Raw genomic sequence first — 13,534 nt, forward strand, 5'->3', positions numbered from 1 at the left:
CCTTTGCTGGAGCCGTTTGTCAGAGGACATTCAACTCACCCAGTTTTGGGTTGTTGGGAGGAGAGAGGTTGAATCTCTTTCAACATCTTATCCCACCCTGGAATTTTGTGCCCTGTCCCACACCCCACCTACACAAGCCCTGACAATCAGCTGATTGGTGAGACTTCAGAGTTAGGAAGTGATGTGGAAAGTGGGAGAGAGAAAGAAAAGCTAGCTGTTTATTGATGTATTTCTGCTTAATTCCTTGCCTGAAGTTTGTCATGAAACTGTGAATAAATATACTTTTTAATGTTCCAGTGAAAATGCCAGTTGCTCTCTAGGAATTGCTAACCGCCAACCAATCTGGATATCTGGCTTCATTACTTCCCTTTCTCTCCCCTTTTCCCAGTCCCAGGTAGATTAGTGTAGGCAATTAGATACTCCGGAATTTATCCTGGATCCCAACATCTGAGGGCATCTCCCCGTGGTTAATCTGATGGAGATAATTGGAATGAATTTGCTTATCTCTCTCATTATAAGTGAAATTTGCACAGAGGAATGCCGAATGAAAGGAATACTTATGGTACAATTATCATTATTAGAAGCAGCCTAATGAGGAGCAATGAGAGACAAACAAAAAGCAAATTGCTGATGTACTGCAACACCTAGGGTGACTCCTGGGGGCCTCAATTACTTAAAACCACAAGATCAGCAATGGAGTTAGGAAGCCTCAATGCTGCAGGCCAGATCCGTCCTCCTTTGTGGATAAAATTACCCGGAGTAGCAAGTTTAAGTGAAGAAAGTAAGTGCCTCTGACAATGCAATTCCACACGTGACTCCTCAGATATAAGCCACACTGAATTTAATGGGTCTTACTCTATCAAATAAGTATGTGATCTCAGCCTTTCTTGCACTGGACGATGATTACATTTGTTGCCTGACATTTCTATGATTCTTTGACCCTGCAAAATAATCAACCAGTTGGTTGATTTAAGATACGTACCCAATGCCTACACCAAAACCTACTTGCATCTGCAATCAATGAAGTTGTGGCCTGTTTGAACCCAAGATGTTTGTCCTGTGTGTCTTCCTACAATCACGGGCCCCAGCAGACAACAGTTCACTGCGTCTGGGCCCGTGATTAGATAATTACACATAAAGACTTATGTCTGTGGCTTTGTCTTTCGTTATGGATAACTTACCTTCTCTGCCTCTACTTTTTGGCACGTTTCCTTGCTGAAAAATACTTGCTGACATAGGGCCGTGTTGCAGTTGGAAGGAGAAAGCCTTGTTGTTTTGAAAACTAAGAGAGATCCTTTTGCATGTTAGAGAAAATCATGCTTTATTCTCGAGCAGCTCCCAAATGGCAGATAATGTATACGTGCGTGCGAGAGACAAAAGAGGATTGTGGGCTCAGAGGAAAGGCCTTTCCTTTGAGGAAAGGCCCATAGTTCAATGGTAGGGTGTATGCTTTGCAAGTAGAAGTTCTCAAGTCCAATCACTGAAAGCCTCAATTAAAAGAAGAAAAAAGGATCAGGAACAGGTGATGTGAAAGACCCTTACCGATTCGAGACCACAAAGATCTGCTGACACAGTAGACCAGAACTGAGGAACTGGGTCCAGGCAGTGGTCCACTCTCTCCCCCACTCTCCATGGGCCACTTGTCGCAAGGACAACAAGCGAACAGCTTCCCCCCCCATGCACATTGAAACTGAATTGTGTGGGTGCAGGTATACTGTGTGCAGCCTCTTTTAAGCCCCAACCACCAGATGTTATGCAAGCAGTGATGACTATCTGATCCAAAGTACCACACACAACTCTGTGCATGGTCTTCAAAAACCAAGCCATGTTTCAGTTGTTGAGCAGTTGGGGATGATTTGGTCAAAATGGCCTTGTGGACCAAACTGAGGGAGCCCAGTTAGGTCCTTGGGGGCAGAGGTTGTTGTTGTTGTTGTTGTTGTTGTTGTTGTTTAAATTTGTATGTCACCCTTCACCCGAAGATCACAGGGTGGTTCACAACATAAACATACAAAATGAGAACACAAAATCTACAACTTTTAAAAAAAGCAAAAGCAAAAACAAAATAAACCAGTAACCCCTCTAGAGTAGACAATAATCCTACTTGAGGTAATGCAGCTTCTATTTTTCCTGTGAACACATTGCTTTGTGTGATTGTTTAATGACAAATAAATAAATAGGATGTTTTAATTATGCCATCTTTTGATCTGCATCCTGTTCTGGAAGAAAGATTTATTAGTTGACATGGATAAATATGGGGTGCTGGCAATACAATGAACTTTGACAGTAGTAGGCATGGGTGGGGAGAAGCTAATGAAGTGCATAAAAAGCATGTGAGATTATATATAATTTTATTAAATTAATATTCTGTGTCTTAAAATGGTGGAAATACAGTGAAATGTCTTGATGAAAAGGAAAAGAGAATGTTTCATATTAATGCCATCTTAATGGAAAACCACTTACAGCAAATAACAGTAATTTGCACTCCGATCCCTGCTCTGAAGCGACTTATCAAAAAGCAATATTCCATTATTTCTCTATAAAAGTTCCAATTTTGTGTTATTAAAAAACCTCTTTTCAGGTAGATCATTAACATGATTTTCATTTCCCAGCCTCTCTTTCTCCGCCTCTTTCCCTAACCATTGTGCAAATCACTAAGCATCATTTCCCAACTACTATGTTCCACACATAACAGACTCTTTTCTGAAGTCAGTTCTAATCATTAAGACTCAAAAGGTTTTTCTACGTTCTGTTTTTTTTTTTTTTACTCTGTCTTTCATTAACACATATGCAAAGTCAACGAATACAACACTGTTGGAACATTTTTACAAGATTCCCCTTCTTGTTTGATTGCTCTCCTCTTTCTTTCTTTCTTTCTTTCTTTCTTTCTTTCTTTCTTTCTTTCTTTCTTTCTTTCTTTCTTTCTCAAGTGAAGGAAAAATCTAAAGAGTAATTATAGAAATGGGAGGAGTTCCTTAGGGAAGCAATGTGGTCTTCTCTGTGGGTTCCTCCAGATAACCTTTCAATTGAGTATTCAACCTGATTTGCTACCACAAAGCCTATGTGGCTTGTATACGATGTCCACTATTATTGAAAATACATTCTGATTTGTTCACAGGGTATTTATATAATGTTGATGTTGTTCAGTCGTTCAGTCGTGTCCTACTCTTCGTGACCCCATGGACCAGAGCACGCCAGGCACGCCTATCTTTCACTGCTTCCCGCAGTTTGGCCAAACTCATGCTAGTCGCTTCGAGAACACTGTCCCACCATCTCATCCTCTGTCGTCCCCTTCTCCTTTCCCAACATCAGGGTCTTTTCCAGGGAGTCTTCTCTTCTCATGAGGTGGCCAAAGTACTGGAGTCTCAACTTCAGGATCTGCCCTTCCAGTGAGCACTCGGGGCTGATTTCTTTAAGGATGGATAAGTTTGATCTTTTGCAGTCCATGGGACTCTCAAGAGTCTTCTCCAGCACCATAATTCAAAAGCATCAATTCTTCGGCGATCAGCCTTCTTTATGGTCCAGCTCTAATACTGAGCACTTATCAGGAGCTGCCCAGAGTGGCTGGGACATTGGTCAACCCAGTCAGATGGATGGCATATAAATGTTGTTGTTGTTGTTGTTGTTGTTGGTTTGTTTATTTCATCATCATGATTTGCTTGCATAGGGTTTATATATCTTACCACCAATTGCTTATTGAACACTTTTTAGTGCATTTTGATGTCACATTCTTACCCACTAAAAAGTCACCCTTTCAGTTGATTTTTTTTTGTGCCAGAGCACTTCAATCCACTTTATTTGTACAAACCTATATTTCTAGTATGTGATTCAGTTCCTCCTACAAAATGCTGACAGTCTGGAGGCGACTGCTGTCTGCCAAAGGAGAACAACTGGCGCAACACAGCAAAAAGCTGAAGAATTATTTTATTTTATTTTTTGGCTTGCAGAATTCAGCTTTTACTGAAACCAAAGCTGATGTCATGTTTTACGGAATGGGGATGGAGACTAAGCCAGGCCATGATTAAGGCACGAGAAGGACAGATTGTGGAAAATGTCATATGCCCCTATCACTCTGGGGCCAGGAGCACAGTGGTAGCACCCGGGGGAAAAATTTGGGGAGGGGGTACAGAAGGGACAAACTATATTTTTAGGTGGATGAGGGGAAAAATGGCAGCATATGTTAATGTAGAAATTGCAGGGGCAAGAGGGGGGGCGCCAAGATCCTTGATTTTGGGGTACTTGACAATCCCCCCCAGTGCTGCCTATGCAGGTACATGATGCTACAAATACCAAAATTTAGCCTCTGGAGAAGGGGTAAGCAAACTTTTTCAGCAGGGGGCTGGTCCAGCATCCCTCAGACCTTGTGGGGGGGGGCGGACTATTTTTTTTGGGGGGGGAATGAATGAATTCCTATGCCCCACAAATAACCCAGAGATGCATTTTAAATAAAAGGACACATTCTACTCATGTAAAAACACGCTGATTCCCTGACCGCCTGCGGGCTGGATTGAGAAGGTGATTGGGCCGCATCTGGCCCACAGTCCTTAGTTTGCCTACCCATGCTCTGGAGCTTCACATGTGTGCAGCCAAACAGCTGCATAAAAGTGTAGCATGACACTGGTGGATCACCAGTGTTTTTAGGATAAAGATAAGCAAAGTTCAGTGGACATTCACAGCATCCTTGTATTTTCTTTAAAAAGAGTCCTTGTTGGATCAAGGTATTTGATTTTTTAAAAATAATTGTATCCAAGGCCAATTGAAATAAACTTCACAGTATGTATGTAGAGCCTCTGTTGGAGCCCCAGCAGAGTCTACTGGTGATGTCTACCTTGGGCCACTCAATTAAAAGAATCCCAGACTGGCATACTGAGCAGTGCTGGGTCTAGCTGCCATATTAATTGCCAACTGACATGGCATTACAACTCTGGAGAACTGTGGAAAATTAACATGCAGCTAGTCTCAGATTCATGGTGCTGGTTGTAGCATGTCTCAGCCTGCCTCAGACAGAAGCCCATGAGGGCCCAGCTACAATGATTTGCCAAGGAGACCTTCAAACATGGAGCCCTATATATACCTGTGTAAAATCCAATTGGGGCAGGCCTGCTCCAACTATTTGATTGGGGTGTCTAGCCTGGTGTTCTGGTATTACTGGACTTCAACCCCCCCCCCCTACTCCTGGCCATTGGCCATGATGCCTGGGGCTAATGGGAATCACAGTTCAGAAACATTGCACACACACAACCATGTCAGGCATGTTTGATGAGTGAGAGGGAAATATGTGGTCTGTATGTGCCATGTGGCGCTGCGGGTTAAACCACAGAACCTAGGGCTTGCCGATCAGAAGGTCGGCAGTTCGAATCCCCATGATGGAGTGAGCTCCCATTTTTTGGTCCCTGCTCCTGCCAACCTAGCAGTTCAGAAGCACGTCAAAGTGCAAGTAGATAAATAGGTACCGCTCTGGTGGGAAGGTAAACGGTGTTTCTGTGCGCTGCTCTGGTTCGCCAGAAGCGGCTTAGTCATGCTGGCCATATGACCGGGAAGCTGTATGCCGGCTCCCTTGGCCAGTAAAGCGAGATGAGCGCCGCAACTCCAGAGTCGTCTGCGACTGGACCTAATGGTCAGGGGTCCCTTTACCTTTATGTGCCATGAAGTTTGTCTGAAGCTGCCCTTATACTGACAACGATCGTGGTCTAGACCAAACCAAAACCAATACCTTTTCAAGCTCAGGTAGGTAGTCAGAAACCCATTTAAAAATTTGCTCCCATAATTACGAGCTGGGAGTTATTGAGACTTTAGTTTTCACCCATTTTGCTTTTGAGATGTGTAAGAAGAGTAATACTGTCAATTTGTGTACTCCAAACCTGGCCTTATTTATGATGCAACAAATTTTTATGTGCTGTTCCCAAACTGAAATATGCCTCGGCTAACTCATATAACACTCTTTTAAAATGGTATGCTCTCTTTGACGGCTCTGTAATAAGGTTGAAAATGTACTTATTGATAGCGTTATTGTATGTAGTCATAGTGTAAGTGCCCGAGTAATAGCAATTGCTTTTAAAATGTGTGTGAGCACACACATAACAGATTTTCTGAATCATCAACATCATCATCAATTAAATTTGTATGCTATCCTTTATCCAAAGATCGCAGGGTGGTTCACAACCAAAAAAATACAAAATGAGAACACAAAATACAGAATAAAAACAAGAACAAGAACAAACCAATACCCCCCTCCCACAAAGACATTTTATAATACATAGAATGTTAATCAGCCAAAGGCTTGGTTAAAGAGAAGCATTATGGGCTGGCATCTATAGAGGCATAGGAAGGGGCATAGGAAGGTCAGGTGGTACCCGGTGTGAAAAATTAATTCTCAAGCCCACCCACATTGATTTTTTTTTTGCCTGCAAAAATGGTTTTACGTTATTTCATATATTTTTTTTATAAAGGAATGTGGATTCTGAGCCTCTGATAACAAGTAGGCGACTATGGACAGATACTTAAATCTACAGGATGGATTGTATTTTGGCTTGGGTTATTTTATTTATATTTATTGTTTATTTATTTAATAAAATTTATTTTAGAAAACCTGCAAAGTGGTTCACCAAAACAAAAGACAAAAAAAACACACCACAGCAGTAAAATCAAGAAAAATCAACAACCCTACTTTAAAACATACAAAAGCTAAAATATTAAGATTAAAATCACTTCAACTTCCTAAGCATCTAGATATGCTTGCCTAAAGAAGAATGTTTTTAGCAGGTGCCCGAAAAGAGTCTAGTAAAGGCGTGTGCTTTGTTGAAATTTCAGCCTTCACGAAATAGGAAAACGGCCAAGTGAACAGCTATTTTCGTGGAGGAGGGTCAAGATATTAACTGATATGCATGAAATTTCATATGTAGCTATATAATCCCCAGTGTAGTAAGATACGACCTGTGGAGCAGGCATTTTTTAAAAAAAGTTTTTAATGAACCGCCCTAGTAGGGCAGTACCGGTAATTGTTCCTTGATAATTTGTCACCCCCCCCCCTCCCTGCATGATGGCACCTGGGGCAGACCGCTCCTGCCCCCCCTTTCCTATGCCCCTGGGCACCTAAAAATATGTAAGGAAGGCTCCAGGACTACCCTAATAGGTTCCCCACCTCTGCAGAGGGGAATAGTTGTTGGAAACCTAAATCTCAACAGGAAGTGATTTGCTCATGACATTTCAGGTGTCGAACTATTTAAGACCATTGTTCCTTCTCCTCCTCTTGAAGGAGCTAGATTATAGAAAAGAAAGAGGAAGTGGCCAGGAGGTTTTGTGTTGGTCAGACCTATCTTATGTGAATCAACCCTAGAATCCTAGAACTAGAGAGATTTGAAAAACAACTTTCTGATGGAAAACGTAATGTGAATAACCTATTCTTTACTCAAAAAGCATGAGGCACATACCTGTATTTATAACCTAAACAACCAAGAGAGGACCTTGGCTTGAATGGAAATCCTGCTAATTTCAACAGAAGACTTCACTGTTCCAACCCATGATCTCAGCATTTATTATCAGTCTTTGAGCAAAATATGATTCCAGTGGCTCTCCCTTGTCTTAATCCTCAAATCAAGATGATTGAGCTTCTAACACAGTTGTCAATCAATAGCCCATTAATTTGGCTTCAGTCTGCTAAACTATATTTCATTTAATTCTCATTTCATTTATTGGGTTGGTCAATGTTATGCAAGGTCAAGTCTTTTGTTAAAAGCAAGGAGGAGTGGAGATGGTGGAGAGGGGCGGGTGGGGGGGGGAGAGAAACAGTGCCAGATTATTATTGTCTTTTATAATAAGAACCATAGAGATAATTACACCTCCATTAGTGAATTATTTTTTTTAAAAAAATTGACTCACTGGAACTGAGTTGCATCTTCTGTGGTTACATATTTTCAAAGCAGAAAATGAAACAGCTTCAGGCAGGGTTCCCAAGGGAATATATACAATTGGATTTAGATGGCATTTCCATGTATTGGATATTTGAAAAGCTTGTGCTCAAGAGTTCAGTAATCAACGTAGAGAAGGTATTATCACATACTGCAGTGTAATAGTTGTGTTAGATATTTTCTCGGAACCTCTTCCAACCCTGTGATTCTGTAGTTGTGAGTCTGGAATCTGGAGAAGAGGACTGCTAAAATGGCAAAATCAGATTCGCTCCCCCCCTCCCCCTGTTTGATAAATAGATCTGACCAGTTCTGTTAAGAGTCTCGTGTATTATGTTTGTGAGAGGCAATGTACCACCATAGAAACTCAATAGCTGGAGACACTTCTGGAAGTGAGAACCAGTATGGCAAAAGACAACATGGCTTTCCCCCCCTCCTCCTCTGACTACAGATCAGGAGTGGGGGACCTTTTCGGCATCACAGGCCTGATCCTTATCAGGGTGTTGCCTCATGAGCCAAATTTGAGAGGTGGCCACTTGTCAGGCACATGACATCACAATGACATACAACCCATTAGGGCTTATTTCCAAGTAAATGAACATGTGATTGAGTTATAAAGCTGTTAAGTGACCTTAAGTATGGAGGGCTGATTCCATATTCACAAACATAAATCTTGCTAGCAAAAAAAGCTCATAAAAACTCTGCAGCGTAAAAGCAAATTATGTTTGGGTATATCTGTATCTATATTATCTATATCTGTAGCTGCAACTTTCTGGGTGCTTTCCTTTCTACAGCATCCGCAATCACGTTGAGTTAACTACTATGAATCTTAGCAGGTAGCATTCGTTTTTCAGATGTCTGGGTTTGTTTGTTTGTGTGTGTGTGTGTGTGTGTGTGTGTATATATATATATATATATATATATATATATATATATGAGTGTGTGTGTGTGTGTGTGTCATCCAAGCTGCTGCATGGTGGTTGTCTCTCTCTCATGTAGTTGACATCAAAAATGGCACCTAATTAAAAGGGATTTAAAGAAAAATAAAAACAGTTTTTTGAACTTGTGCTTTCCTTTAGAGATGAGAGAGAAGTGTATCTGTCCTTGATGTTTCCTTAGCTGCTTACACTTTAAGAATGCCAGGAACAGGTTGGTCTCTCTCTGTTAACTTTGGTAAAAAACAAAAAATGGGAAAAAAGACATTTGAGACAGAATGCATTCTTTAATTACCTTACTGAATTTGGTAACCATGGTGAAGGACATTATAACCCCCCCAATCTCATTCACCTTACAAAATTTACCCTTCATAGACTCAACAAACTAAAGAACCAGGATTTAACCCCCTCCCCGCAAACCAGAACAGAACATGGACCATGATTTAAAACCCTCTGTTGAGTCTGAACGGGAATAAAACACAATATCTAGCTTCAGAATAAGGATCTGACCCTATTCCACTGAACATAGGAGCCAACTCCTTGGGGCTGAGGTCCCTTCGCTCTCCCCAAATAAAATATTTGAGGGGGCCTCCCCCCCAATTGATGGTTATTGCCATGTGTGTGTGTGCTGTACCATGTGATCGATTATGCCAGGTGGGGTTTATCTGCCCCAATATTTCATTCAAGTCGGCACCCCTGCCACTGAATGTAATAGTATAGTTACTAGGAAATTCACAACATGCACAAGAGGATAGGATTTGTGCACCTCTTAGGAAGATGGGGAAGACTGGCTCTCCAAAGGTTGCTGTTGGATTCCAGATCCCATCAGCCCCAGCCAGCATGAGCAGTGGTCAGGGATGATGGGAGTTGTAGTTCAGCAACGTCTAGAGGTTTCCCACACCTGCTATAAGGGATGCTCATCTCGGAAACACCTGAGGTCTGAGTGGGGTCAGCTTAGAGGCACATTTTACGCCGCCACCTCTTGAATTTCCTCCAGTGCCTCTTGAATCTGCCACCGGAAACAGAAAGCTTTGAAAGACAACAGTAGCAGCCCTCTGGCCTGTAAGGGGCTGACCTGATTTTGCAGCCATTTCTGGGCTGGGGTTATATCCTCTGAGACTTCCCTTGGCCCAGAATTTCAGCAGCATTTCAGTAGGAGAGACTTAGGGTTGGTAAAACATTTTACTGCCAGAGATGGAACAGCAAAGGCCTTCTGGGATAAGATTTATAACGAGCTTAAAAAGGTAATGAAAATTACCTTTAGTAAGAAACCAGAGGCATTTCTCTTGAGCATGACCAATGAAGAGATACCCAGCCAGGACAGAGTATTTTTTATGTATGCCACAACAGCGGCTAGAATTCTACTGGCAAGAACCTGGAAAGGTGAAGAGATCCCAACAGTTGAAGAATGGCAGATGAAGTTAATGGAATACATGGAACTCGCAGAACTGACCGCTAGAATCCGAGACCAGAGGGAGGAGAAGGTGTCGCAAGATTGGAAAAAATTTAAGGACTATCTAGTTAAATCTGAAAAATTAAATATTTGAGCAGAATTAAACAAAAGATCGGCTTAGCAGGTTAACGTTAGATAAAATTGCTTAGAAGATAACTTTTGGGAATGATGTAATTGATAAAGTATTTTTTTAAGAAACTTTGTATAAGTTATGATTTATATTGGATTAAGAAAATTTAAGAGTATTAAAAAATATGGTAAATGTTAATGGAAAAAGATATAAAGCTACCTACAACGTATATATGATTTTGAAGGCGGTGGGGGGAACAGGGGAAGTCCCCCAGCAGAGAAGTTAAAAACAAGAAAAGTACAAAGACAGATTTTTGTTGAGGTTTGTATATGTTTTTTGTTCTTTATGCTTGTTGATACTGTTATTGTTTTTATTATGTCTATGTTTTATGTTTTTACTGTTTATGTTTATATTGTGTTTTCTCTTTGTTCTATTGGAAAATAATAATAAAAACTTAAAAAAAAAGGAACAGCAAATGTTGCCCTTCTCTCCAAGGCAAGGTTAATATAGTACCCAGCACATAGTGCCTCTCCCCTTACTGGTAGTAAAAATAAACCAATGTATCCAATGCTATAATCAGCTGTAGGCCACCTTTTAAAGTAGTGATATCTTCTTTTATCAAAAAATTGTAAAGTTTAAAGTTTATATTTATAGTTTATATTTTAGAATGTATTTTGGATTGTTTTTATGGATATATGTGTGTGCTGGTTGAGAACTGTAACAATAAATCATCAACCAATGCATTAAACAAATAAAAATTTCTTGTCCTTGCCTGAGGCTGCTGTCTTATTTTGCCTAACAGTAGGGCCGGCCCAGCTTATTAACACCTATGCTATTTGCCTATATGTTTGCCTACTCTTGCCTATTTTACTGTGCATTTAATATGTTGTTAGATGCCCTGAGAATTTAGGCGAGCAGGCAGGATATAAATACTCCAAATAAATAAGATGAGTAGAAGAAGGAACTGTGGCAGATGCAGCTTTACTGCGGAACAATTTAATACATATTGTAACTGCTAGAATTTCTTCTTCTTCTTCTTCTTCTTCTTCTTCTTCTTCTTCTTCTTCTTCTTCTTCTTCTTCTTCTTCTTCCCTCACCAGAGGAGCAGTAACACTATCTGTAGGAGGGTAACCATTCCACCCTGTATTTGTCGCATGTAGTTTTGTTTCTGTTCTTTTGCAGCTTGTCTTCCGCCAGAAACCACATAAATTGTCTTCCTACCCACCATGGCAAAATTTCACAACTTAATTTGTGAATATACAATGAAACGTATGTTAACTTATGTAACCAGTTGTTATTATGTTATTTCACTCCATTCATTTCAATGCAAAGGAAACACAACACATAATATGTATTTTTTTGTGGGGTGGGTTGGGGGAGAATATAGTCAATTCTATATTGTTTGCTTCTGTACCTTCTGTAAATCATACTCAAATAACCAGAGTGTGTCTAGGTTCAGACATTAGTTATACCATACATATCTTTATTACGGTCATAGGTAAAGGTAAAGGGACCCCTGACCGTTAAGTCCAGTCGACTCTGGGGTTGCGGCGCTCATCTCGCTTTACTGGCCGAGGGAGCCGGCGTTTGTCCGCAGACAGCTTCCGGGTCATGTGGCCAGCATGAGAAAGCCGCTTCTGGTGAATCAGAGCAGCACATGGAAATGCCATTTACCTTCCCGCCGGAGCGGTACCTATTTATCTACTTGCACTTTGACATGCTTTCGAACTGCTAGGTGGGCAGGAGCTGGGACCGAGCAACGGGAGCTCACCCCGTCGCGGGGATTCGAACTGCCAACCTTCTGATCGCCAAGTCCTAAGCTCTGTGGTTTAGACCACAGCGATCAGCATAAAAGGGTGGGGTACAGTCATTTAAAATCTGAAAAGCATTTTGGAAAGCTAAAAGGTATTAAAACAGAAGGTGAATGTAAAAGTCTATAAGAATTTAAAAGAAGCTAAAAGAATCTAAAAGAAGGGATAGGAGCATTGGGCGGGTTGATATATAAAAGACTTCATCAATTTACAGAGCATTCTGATATGTTCATTAAATTTGGTTTGTGGCACAGGTCATCCTCTGACAAATGTTGAGCGCTGCTGTGCAGAATCTAGCAGCACTGTATTGTAGCAGGATTGGTATCTGAGAGTAGCAAGGAGTTATAGAATTGCCCTGTGCCCCCTGGGTATGTAGGAAGCAGTGGGGAAATCAGACATATTGTTTGCAGACTGAAAGCAACAGCAGCAGCAAAGGCTGATTGTATTCACTGGGTTGATTTCTTCTCTGGACATGGAATTTATACGCAAACAACAGGAATTTCCATCCTATGTCCATTTTCATCAGAATTCTCCAACACCCCTAGTCTTTATATTCCACTTTAAAAACCCCAAAATCCTCTGTAGGGGATGAAAGTTAAGATATAGTGGTGAGAGAAGATTTTGTAGGCCCCCCCCCCGTTTCTTCTTTCTTCAGTTTCTTTCTTTTCTTTATTTCTTTTAGATTAGTTTGTTCTTTTACAGTGGTTCCTCGGGTTACATACGCTTCAGGTTACATACTCCACTAACCCAGAAATAACGCTTCAGGTTAAGAACTTTGCTTCAGGATAAGAACAGAAATCGTGCTCTGGCGGCGCAGTGGCAGCGGGAGGTCCCATTAGCTAAAGTGGTGCTTCAGGTTAAGAACGGACCTCCGGAACGAATTAAGTACGTAACCAGAGGTACCACTGTAATTGTATTACGAAAACGTCAATAAAAACATTTCCTTTAAAATAAACAACACACACACACCCCAAACCAGCATATTCCTTTACCTGATATAAAAGAACCTAGCCCATCCAGGATTTCCTGGTGTGGAGAGAAACGCTGGCAAAAAGATTCACCTGCTACATTTTTGTTTGTCGAGCTATTGTTAAAGGCAGAGGAATAACGACAAAAATGTCTGGTTTCCTTTGGACCCGGTTACACGCCCCTTCCAACAAGAATGAATGTCAAACATACAGCAACGACGTCTGGGAGGAGATTTATTCATTTTGGGGTTGTCCGGGCTTTTGTAGTCTGCTTTCTTCAAGGGCTGGGAAACAGCAGGGTGGATGGAGGCCTGCTGCTTGAATTCTGCAACCCACCGTAGCAGACCGTGGAGATAAATAGCCTAGAGAAGGAAGGGGGGAAAGATAGTATTTCCA

The sequence above is a fragment of the Lacerta agilis genome, chromosome 6, assembly GCF_009819535.1.
Source record: "Lacerta agilis isolate rLacAgi1 chromosome 6, rLacAgi1.pri, whole genome shotgun sequence".
NCBI lineage: Eukaryota > Metazoa > Chordata > Lepidosauria > Squamata > Lacertidae > Lacerta > Lacerta agilis.